This window comes from Lactuca saligna, chromosome 3, assembly GCF_052625555.1.
Source record: "Lactuca saligna cultivar CGN05327 chromosome 3, ASM5262555v1, whole genome shotgun sequence".
In the NCBI taxonomy this organism is placed as follows: Eukaryota; Viridiplantae; Streptophyta; class Magnoliopsida; order Asterales; family Asteraceae; genus Lactuca; species Lactuca saligna.
Window position 1 is genome coordinate 38,078,014 of NC_136419.1, and position 12,555 is coordinate 38,090,568.

A 12,555-nucleotide genomic window follows, 5' to 3' on the forward strand; every position below is an offset into this window, starting at 1 on the left:
CTCCCTTAGAGGTGGGGAACAAAATCTAGAGTGGGTTTCCTTGGGCTCTAAAGGTGCCTTAGAAGCCTTAGGGAGGAAGTTAAGGGATTAGGGTTATCTAAGATACACCTGCCTTATCCTAAACCTTCCTTATCACCTATATAAACCCCTATAGGGTTGGGTTTCATAAAAAGGCACTCCAAGAGAGGCTTAAAGCCAAATTTTCGACTTCCCTTCTCTCTCCGTAGTAATCCTTGGTTGCTAGGTTTGTTTGTGAGCCATTAGAGGCGCAACACTTGTGGCGCTTGCTACTAAAGTTAAAGATCTTCAAGGAATTGATTGTTATTACAATATAACAATCAAGGTATGTATCCTAACCCTAATTATATGTTAGTTTCGAAAATTACATGTTCCTCCTAGGGTTTTCTAGTTTTGTGTTCAATGCTTGTATGTCTAATAGTGAAAAACATAGATCCTCAAATTAGGGTTGCATGCACACATAGGAATGTTTGTTATGTATAAATCCCATCAGTGGTATCAGAGCCTTAGGTTTTTTGTTTTCAAATTTGATACAAATGTATGAATATGACAATTAGGGTTTATGGCTAATAAACCCTGGAGGCTTAATTTTCGAAATTAGGGTTTCTAAACCCTAGATTTTGAAATTTTGGTAGGGTTTCCTAAACCCTTTTCCTTTGGCCCCAAGATTTCGATTTTAGGGTTGTCTAACCCTAGAATTTCGAAATTTGCATTGTCCCCAAGATATGATTCCCAAATTTTAGAGATTTGGATAATGTCATATCTTGTAATTATCCTTGATTCCTTAAACAAATAATTAAAGATCTTATGAATTATTCCATTCCATAAATTTTCAAATCTTAGGAGATATTGGATTAGATTAAATTAATTGTTTAATTTAATAAATAATCCTACAAGATTTAATAATTTTAAATTAATTGTTTAATTTTGGATAATTATTAAATCAATATTTTAATATTTAAGAGTTTAAAATTAAAAGGTTTTAATTTTCGAAAAAGTTAAATATGATTAAAACCCTAGCATTTTAAAAGTATAAAATACACCCTTATACTATATGTAACATTAAAAGTCTAACATTATATATATATATATATATATATATATATATATATATATATATATATATATATATATATATATATGAGTATAGAGTCAGTCTTACCGTTAGTAGGCCTCATTTACAAAGCTGGTCTATAAGTGGGTGTTTAAGGAAATTGCCTATAAAATGGCGCTTGAATGGGTATTCACTCTTACCCACCGCACTCTTGACTAGTGGAGGGTCGTTAGCCAAACGGGTAGGATTAGATTATTAACCTTCCATTATAAGTATAACGAAGTACAAAGTAACTAAATGCTTTTACAAATTCCCAAATCATAGTTACTTTAGGAAAAATGAGCAATTGTATGCTAATCCATGGAATTACATTTCGTACCCTTGTCAAACATTAGTGGAGCGTGCGTGGTTAACTGGCACACTAATTTGGGATTGACATTGGTGGAAAAGGGTGGCTCAATGTTTATCATAGATCAATGGAGCGTGTGTGGCTAACCGACACATTGATTAGGTGATAGTAGCGTTGAGTGCACTATGTAGATTCGTATGGTTATTCACACCTTATTTGTGATCCTCGGCATCCCAATCACAAATAGAAGGGCATAATCGAGATTAAACATGCCATTGAAAAGTTCAATGAATCTCAAAAGGATCTAGGAGTTTCAATTCATTTAAAACTTAAATTTCCTTTTAGCTTTTCATGGTGGAAATTGGTAAATCGTCATTTACCTACCTTCAAATATTTTGCAACTAGATTACGGCATCCCTATTCTAGGTTGTAGAGTATTGTCTTGGATCCTATCCTCGATGTTTCATTTGGGTGTTACATCAAGGATTCTAATAATCTTAACTTGAATTTTCTCCCGTTTTGTAGATCATGGTCTTCCCAAATTCCATGAAACAAGCTTTCCAAATGAAGATGATGTTCCACGATATGATCGAGGAACAAGAAATCATGCTTCACGTCCTCCACCTCCTCCAATTATTCTCCCTAACCCACAAGTTCGAAGGCTTGAAAAGTTCAAGATCACTCAAGCCCTTTTGGTAAGTAAACACGAAGATGGGAAACCTGTGTATGCACACGTCTTAGAGATGAAGTCACACATTGATAGGTTAAGGATGTTAGGTGTCAAGATTTCAGGCGAGTCGGCTGTTAACTGGGTTCTTTAGTCGCTTCCTGAGTCATATAGTGAGTTTGTTAGAGAGTACTATATGATGGATCATGATGTGACCCTCATTGATCTCACCTATTATCTTATAGCTGCTGAATCAGCAATGATTTAGCGTACTGGTCAAGAAAATTTATCTGGTGAATGAAACTCCCAAACTTCAATGGACATTGAAAATGGTGACATTGGAAATCCAAAAAAGGTAAACTCTTAGATAGTTCCTTGTTCCATTCCAAAAGAGTCCATTTGCTTTTATTTCCAAAAGAAGGGGCATTGGAGACGAAGCTGCCCTATTTACCTGAGAGATCTAAGAGATGGGAGAGTCAAGACGTATGACTCTACTTCAGGTAAAATCCATTAACTAACTCTTTTAAGTTCCTATTCTAGATTCTTAATACATGATGTGATAAGATTAGATTTTGATGTTTTGTAGGATCAAAGAAAAGAGAGGAAGCTTAAGGGAAGAAGTGAGCTGAATCTAATCGTGAAGAAATGGATTTCGATCGCATTGCTTGAAGATTAGATTGTTGAGCTACTACTTGGATTTAGAATAGATTGTTAAGAAATATGAAATAACATAGTTTTTCAATTGAATTGCATTGTAAGGACGAATTTTTCCACAATAAAATAAATTTTGGTTTTATCTTATTTATTTATCCTTACAATGGTGTGTATGAAAACTTGATGTTTGTGTACTTCTATTATTAGCAAAATGGATTTGAGTCTTAATTAGGATATTTGTGGAAGTGTCAAGAGTTTACCAAATAGGGAGAGTTTCTCATTGCCCAAGTTTCAAGTGGATAGAAACTTGGAATCATGCCACGAGTATTGTATAATGAATGAAAAACTTTCACATTTGGAAAATTTAGACTAATTCTTTGACAAAGTGTCAATTGGAGGACTAGGAGATCGAGTGCACTAGGTCGTATGTTTATCAAGTCTACCACAAGAGTGACAAAGATATTCATCATGATTTACTAAAGTTTAGTAAATATGGTTATACTTATAAGATTGAGTATAATTTTGGGTTGATTGAAAGAGTTTCAATCAATAGCAGAAAGAATAAGAAGAATCAAGTAGGCAGAATAATAAAAGTTGTTCTATTCTAAGAAGAAGGGAGATTACCTTTTATTGTGTTTTATGATAAGTCTTAATGATTAAGAACCATGTCTCAATTGATCCTCTAAGCGAGTCTTAGTACAATTGCATGTCTAAGAAGAGGAATCGAGAATTGTAGAAATGGTTAAATCAAGAAGTCAATCATATCAAGTCTTAGAGTCAGGATTGTGACTTGAGTGAAAAGTCTTAAGTAGGTTTATAACACTCATCAAATGTGGAATTTGGAAAATTTTTCTTATTCTTGCACATTTGAAATTGGTAAGTTGTGATGTCTTGGATAACACAAAGACCAACTAGGACCAATTTTGTGAAGTGTTTTGTCTTGATAAAAGCTACATTGACTCTTGAATATTTTTTTATCAAGAAAAGTTTCTTGACAAGAGAACCTTATATGTCAAGGAGTCAGTGGGAGTCTTAAATGTCTTGAAAAGTTTCAAGAACAAATTCAAGAATAAACCTAGTTGATCATCACTAGCACACGACTTGAGGTTTATAACCTATCATGACTGACATACTCTAGTTTATGTGCCATTCCATTTGAATTAACTATGTATTGAGTTCTGTGAGTTCTCATTTGAACTCATAAAGCCAAGCACCTTGATCAATGAAAAGTACATTGATAGGTAAGGGTAAGCTGCTTAACAACCTGGAAGCAATGGTGGGCACGCGTGCTGCCATGAGGCAGGACGTTGAGATTGAACAAATTCTGTCCATAAGAGATGGATTTGTCACAAACATTGTCTTATGATTGTTGTTATGACAAATTTACATGGATAGGAACGCATACACCATAAAATCTAAGTGTCATAAGGTTTCCCTTCTTCATGAAAATGATTGTGAGGAAATGCTTTCACTAAGAGAGATTTTAAGGAGATAGCAGTTGTGCAAATTGTATTCTCAAATTCGATTATGATTACGACATCCCTCTTCATAGTTCGAATTGTGAGATTTGGCAATTAGTCTGAACATTTGGGACTTAGTAACATAAGTTCTGAATTTGTTTAGACACACAGGTAAGCTTTCTAAGAAAATGTGTATGAGTTTAAGAAGCTTAGATAAAGGATTATCAAAGCATCTGGTATTAGAAATATGAACTTAAGGAATTCAATAAGCATTGTTTTCTGGAAGTTCAACTTTTTTTTTAATACATGTCAAAGCTAGTGGGAGCATAAGTGTTATGCTTCAAATAATCATCATAATAGTGGGAGAATAAGTGTTATGCTTGTATGATTATTTTGGTAAGTATTGCAAGTTAGCAATATTAATTATAGAAAACAAAGATTCACTTTGCAAAGTTGTAGGGGTTGAACAGTTGTTTTGCTATAATTAAAGGAGAGAATATTGTACTTCGTTTCAAAATCTAAAGCTTAGATTGAGACATTTTAATAAATTTAGTCAAAGGATACATAGTGTGTTCTCAAATTTCGATTATGATTACGACATCCCTCTTCATAGTTCGAATAGTGAGAACATGACACATAAAATATTATGGCAGAATATTGATAAAGTATTATATCTTTATGTAAGACATTATGCATCGTGTCCCATACGCTTGGGGTATAGGATCGATTGCAAATGCTATAATATTTGATCGTTCTAAAATTTTCCAAATGCCAAGGGCATTAAGAGGGAAATGGGACTAGAACTGGTTTTGACTAAAATAATTAAACAACTATCAAAGGACAATCCAAAGTTCGCTGAGGATTGGTTGCTTGTGAGTAGTTCGAAGTATAGTATTGGATGGACCATATCAACATTATTATGAATAGATAAGATTCTATTTAGAATGAGTTTTCATATGGAAAATATGGAAATGTCTCCATAATTGGGAGTTGGAAATTAAAAATTTATGTCTAGATTAGAAAATTTTATGCAAAAAGGATGTTCAAAGGAATGTACTTTGAGTGAGAGACATCACATCTATAGAATTGTTTTGTAACAATTTCTGATAGAGTACCTTGTGATTTCATTGACCGAGTCTTTGTGATTTTTGTGTCATGACTTCACGAAAAGATCATTGCATAAAATATTAGAATCTGACATATTCTAAAAATGGCAAGAATTTGGTATTCTTACACTAATAATGAGGATTGGGGATTGTGAAATGAGTTTCATTGGAAAAGTTTTTCTATTGATCTATTTCATAAAGTATGGACCATAGGAAACCAAAGTGTGCATGCTTGGAGCACGGGATAATTGTGGTTATAATTCAAGTATAAAGTTGATTATCTGAAACATTAAACAATGAATAATGAGTAATCAATATGGTGATTAAATAAATATGTTTTATTTATACTCACAAGTTTGGGGTCATATAGGATTAAGTATTATCATTGTGTTTCTCTTTGCATGTTTTGACTTCCAGAATAACTGGGTTATTCGAACCTCCACAGACGGTCATACGTTGGAAGTAGGTATGAAGGAAGACTGTCATGAAGAGTCTGTAGATTGTCTGAAGCGTTTAGACATAGCACAAGTTTGCTTCAGAGTTCATAAGTGCTTTAATAAGATTAGAGTATTGGATTAAACCCACGCTTAGAAAAATCACTTCATGGATTTTGTCACGAGTGATTATGAGTCGATAATATTGTATATTCTTATAATCGAGATGTGTGAATTGTTATTTTCTGGTCAGTTGCACATTGATAATAAGTAAACACACCAGTAATATGGTGTTATAAACTTATTGTTGTGTGTGATTCGATCAGTAGGTGCAAGCGAGTATTTGAGTCAAATTTTATCCATTCCTTTTACCCAAAGTGGGATAAAAGCGTTATCTGTGGCCCCTCGATGATTTAGTGATGACATCCTAAAGTGCTTGGCCAAGCCAGGACTGATTTGATTTGTTCAATCATTCATGGCCGTTATAAATCGGAAATCGGGAAATAGAACATAGACTGAGAGAATGATCAAAATCCATGTCTCATGTCTATACGATATCTACAATGGAGGAATATATGATCCCTTATCTAAAGGTGTCTACGCCCATAACTATAATTGACATGTACTTGAATTGATAGTAGCAATGTCCTTTTGGATTGCCTTCAAACCTAGCAATGGAATAGGATAATTGAAGCATTCTATAACCTCCCTTAGAGGTGGGGAACGAAATCTAGAGTGTCCTAGTAATATGTCATCAAGAAAAAGGTAGATTATGTGGAAGAATTGAAAGCTAAGACCATCATCACTGATCAGTTTGGATCACTATCTCTAAAATCGAGATCGATGTGCAGGAGAGAGATCTCTGGTGATGAAGGAGCGAAGACCAGAGGAAGAAGATTGAAAACATATAGAATAGTCTGGTGTGATCGATCAGAGTGGAAGGAATCTCATGATAGCCAGGTATTTGATAAAACAATCTTCGACTTTTCTCTCTTGTTGACGTTAAAGTTAGATGTGCAACAGATTAAAGCCATCAAGGAAAGATCAAAACCATCGGAGAAAGATCAGGTACATCATTGGATATCACAAATCTTCCACCGTCAAGGAGGCGAGATGAAGCGTAGAATGAAAGAAAAATTAGATAGATTGCATTTGATTTGAATCTACGAGATTTAATTTGGGGGAAGTATATTAATTAATTTATCCCTAAAATGCCCTTATCTAATTTCATAAGATACCCATCGTGTCTTATTTTTCCAATTATTTATAAAAATACTATGAAACATATTAACCTTTTATTATTTTGATCTAACGGCTATTATTTAGTTTTTGGTTTTTCGGGAAACTATAAGTTCTCAAATGATCTATTTTATATATATATAGGCTTAGGTTATTTTGTTTTTACTAACTATTATGTGATGGAATGCATCGATTTGGACCACCGGATGGAATAGAATCAAAATTCATGATCTAAGGGTCTATGTTATTACAGTAGGGTAACATGTATCATATAATCACACAAATTTCAACATAAGGGCATTTTAGTGAATTAACCTATATTAAACAAAAGGAATTTTCGTATTTTTAGGGATAATTAATTCATTTATTTTTAAAAATCTAAATATTTTAAATTAATTCAAATTTAAAAATCCGATTTTATTCTGTCAGAATGACAAAATGCCAAAAATAAACTAGTAAATATATTTTCAATTCCATTCTTGTAGAATATATTTCCAATGCAGATATTTTTAATAACTAACCTGATTTAAGAATTCTACATTATTCTTCATATACATCCAAATTAGGTCTATGATTTTATTCTTAATACACATCTGAAATAAAATACAAATTAATACATATTCGTACAGACTAATATCCTTATACATTTTAATATATTTATACATATTCTAACAAAATATCATAAAAAAAAAAAAATTCTTAAAAAATAACATTCTTGAATATACAATTATTGAACAAATACACTTGATCTTCTTCGGTGGTCCATATAATCCACTTGATCTTCGCATACATACTTGTTGAACTCGATTCCAAATATTTCTCTTGTATGATCAATATTAAACTCCTTTTTCATGCAATTCTGAAAGAATAACATACATTTCTCGTTAGTATTACCAGTTAAACAAATATACTTGTTGTTAACAAACATTCTCAAAAGACATTCTAACATAATGCATATATATAAATAAATTCTAATAGAATACATTACAGAAAACACTTAAATCATAGTCTTTTTTTCTATATGCATAAACATTCTAAAACATATATAAATGTATTCTCTTAGAATTACTAGCAACACATGTTTTATGATATATATATATATATATATATATATATATATATATATATATATATATTCTCATAGAATAAACATGTGTTTACATTCTAATATGAAAAAAAAATCCCCAGCTTTACCCTTTTCACTTAACCCTTTTCATCAAAGACAAATTTAGAACAATCAAGTATCACGAATAAATGGAAAATCAAGAACAATCTATCATTATTTAAGTCAGATTCTAAATTGCAAAATCAACTTGAATGATGGGTATTTAAAATTAAAGAAGAATGAGAGCACAATGGGTATATTAGTGAAATCGGAAATTAATAGGAAGTATATTAGTGACATGGCAACGGCAAGACCTTCTATTGTACTTCTTAGAGTTAGTTCCTTCTTTATGTAAACTACAGCTCTTATATTCATTAGGAAACATGTTATAGATATTCTAAAGCTTGGATCCCATGCTTTTGAACCCCAATAAGTTTGATAAGACAAGTGAAATTCATTTGGATTCAAAACCAAGAGAAACAAATTGAGTACCTATAATTGTAGCATTATCCCAACCCTATAAAAGATTGTCATTTGTGGCAATGATAACAACTAATGCAGCCCCATTCATCTTGTCAAACAGCTCCAACAAATGTAATTCGAAAACCTGCAAACAAAAAAACGATAGGTAAAAATTGGTATTTTAGTGAAAGAAAGCTTTCTTGATTTCTTGGGGTAGTCATACACATTATACCCCACTTAAGTTCTACCTACTCATCGTTATATGACACTTAAAAAACGCCCAAAGCATTCGACTGAAAAGGAACGTAGATCCATATATATTTTGTAATCACATAATTCAATCCTGAAAAGTTAATTTATAACCCTTTCAGAGGAAGAATTGCAAGCAATCAAGAAGTAGAAGAATCAGAAATCAAATATTTCATGGAATAATGGAAGAATTGAGTAGTTGTGATGGAGTGCTTAACCGTTTCCATCTTAACCCATTCCAAAGTCAAAATTGATAAACCTTGGAAATCAAAAATGATAGGAAAGAACGAACATCACCATTCTCAAAAGAAATTTGATTGTAAAATTAGAAATTAGGTTTAAAAATTAAAAATTTAGTTCAAGAACATACCAGGGATGAATATCTAGAAAAAAGGTGACGATGGAGAGGGAGGAAGATCTGGAAAAAAAGGCAATTATCGCAATTAGGTTTTGGGCTTTACACCTATGAATAAACAAAACAACCATAAAAAGCAAGGATGAAATAATTAGGTTACCTAGATGATGATTGTGGGTGATAGGTTGCTGCTCAAATCATTCGGTGGTATAAGGTTGTTGCGATGGATTTGATGTACATCGGTTATTACAGAGGTGGTGCAGGAATGCAAGATGAAACTAAAAGCTTTGATTTCGAGGTGCTGATGGTCGGCTGGTAGAGGAGCGGCATTGAAGTTGTCGATTGAGGTGAGGCCATAGATTTTTGAGGCCGATCGTTTGACGTTAAAGATGAGAGAAGACTAGGTTTTAGGAAGTTAATGAAATTGCCATAATTAAATATGCAAAGATTACTATAATACTCTTACATGATTTATTTAATGATTTATTATTTTCTTAAATTCTCATTGATACATACATGCACACAATAGTTGCTAGAAATATTTGAACTTTTACATTTATATATATATATATATATATATATATATATATATATATATATATATATATATAGAGAGAGAGAGAGAGAGAGAGAGAGATCCGTGCATAACAACTAAAAAGAAAAAAATGTGTATAAATTTACATTAATGAATCTAGTGGTAAATTCAGTGTTTTTCTATCCTAATCTTCATAAGTAAATAATCCATTCAATATAGTCGACTGATAGTATTAAAATATGTCCAGAAAATTCCATTCAATAGTCAAATGACTTAATAAAATTCAAACGGTTAAAAAAGTATAACAAAATCAAAATATAATAGGCCAAATTATTTACGTTGCTGAGGTCAAATAAGTTGTTCAACCAAGTTCCCAAGATCAAACATGCCATTAGAACAATTCACCTTGTTAACCACCTCACGGAAATTGGCCACACTGCATGGCACCACCAACCGGTTCTTCTGGTGCTCATCATTATGAGCTTTCTCTAACAACATTTTGAATAGTGGGTGGGAAAGATAACGCGTAGGGATAACAAATCGTTTCCTCTCCTCTCCAACATAAAGCACAAAAAAACCTCTTGGGGTTGATAGTTTGCAATCATTTTCATCATATGTCCCTAGCAAATGTTCCTGGTTCTTTGATTCGTGGTTTGACCAGGCGCCTTTGACCTTAATCTTCATTGCTAGTTTTCTGAAGGACCTAATCTTCTTCCCCAGCATTTATCAGAAAGAAACAGCAGTGTATGTGCAGTGGATATGGAAGGGAAATGCTCATGTTTGGCTTTTAAATTAAAACATTTGAATTTTGTGTTTGTTTTCTTTCTAAATTTGTCTTATTGGCTTGTTCTAAACTTACATATATATATATATATATATATATATATATATATATATATATATATATATATATATATATATTATAGTTTTTACAAGAGTAATCAATTATTTTATATTAGAAATGATTGAGACTTGTAACTAAAATTGAGGAATTTGCTCTTGTAATTAACCCCGAATCGAAATATTCTTTTGTTCTTGTTATATACTAGAAGATGGTTATTAAGAGTTGCATCTCTCTTTTATTAGTTATGTGTAAGAGAAATGAGTCCCTATGTTGTGCTATAATTGATATAGACGTGTAGCAACTGGATTATACAAAAAAAACCTCATCCATCTACAATAAAAAGCTAAGGGTACTTAATAACTTAATATAACAAAATAGACTTCAGCAGAGAAATTTGAAATTTACTATGCAATTATTCATATTTTTTAGTTTAACCAAACTCTTTTTTCGTAAATTTCTGGTAATAAACAATTTGTTTTAGTATATATCCTTATTACCGGGTGTATAATGTTTACTCAATTAAATTCATTTTCATAAACTTCTTTTATAATTTTTTAACCGAACTAACATGCTCTTAAAATCACCTATATCTTCTAATGAGATTTGAAATCATAACCTTTCATTTCAGACTGTTACTTAGTACCGGTAGGTTAAAAACCTTTTGGTAACTTTTTTTTTATATACATGTAGCTTCTTTAAAAAAAAATATCAATTTTTTCTTATATCTTTATTAAATGAAAATATATTATTATCTTGTTTTAAGTTTTCCATGTATATTTTTTTTATATTATTATCAAATTTTAAATAGAGGTTTCCATCACATATTAGCAGATTGATTGCATTTGCGGATGAAGACCATTTGATCGTTATTGTTAACGTATCCCTCTAGCAATACGTTAAAAATAGCAGGACCGTTATCTTTAGGATGACCTAGTTAACAGTCGTTGCCTGTCCTAGCGCTTAATCCAGGCCCTCACCCCCCGTAGTCTCGTCAGGGCCGGGCCAACACGATTGGAGGCCCGGAGCAAAATAAAAAATGGGGCCCTTTCAAAAAAATTATAGATTCGTATATTACAGTATTTTATACATACATAAAAATACATTTAAATTCATATACCATAGAATGGGGAAAACTAAAAATACAATGCTATAAGAAGTATAAAAATACTAAAATCTCATCCCCTTTGTTTCTTCATTAACTTGTTCAGTTCTGTTCCTGTACATAACTTGTTGACCTCCAACAGAAGTAGATTTATCATCGACAAAAAGTTGTTAGGTGAATTGCTTAAATTCAGAATACTTATTGTTAATAACCTGGAAGTAGTTGAAAAAACTATACAACAACAGAAAAATCTATACGTATCAAAAACATAGAAATAGAAATAAAAAAGAATATCATTCATAAATAAAAAATAAGAATATTAACATTACAAATCGAAATTAAGCAATAAAGTTCAAGAATTGTCTCTAACTCGAAAATATTAACATTTGATTATGTCTCTAACTTGATCAGCCTCATAAAAATCGAAATTTAAAAAAGAATAAGAAATTTCAAGAGCGATAGAACATACAAAGATTCACAGTCATATTATCAGAAATCAATTTCACCTCTAACACTCGATTCTGAAAACTGAACCTTCAAATTTCTAGAAATTGAGAAAGAAATCCAATTGAGGCAATGACTGGTACTCTCAATTCAAACCTCTAGGCCAGATTCCTAAAATAAATCAAATAACCTGATTAACTTCCCATGGGTGCTATATTAGAAAAAGGAAATCGACAACAAGAAGGGAAACAATAGAGTTTCCCTTTTTCTGAAATCGTGAGAATAATGAGACACAATCAATCTCTCAATTCTAAAATAACATTCGATTCACTAATGGTTGTTGTGGACGAATTCGAAAAATCAGAAAAGAATGAAAGAAATCGATTAAATTGAAATCTTGAATAAGAAATAGAAGAATGATCGTTAACTCTTGCTTTTGGAGAAGACGTCGTTTGGATTTTCCATGACAATGTTTGGA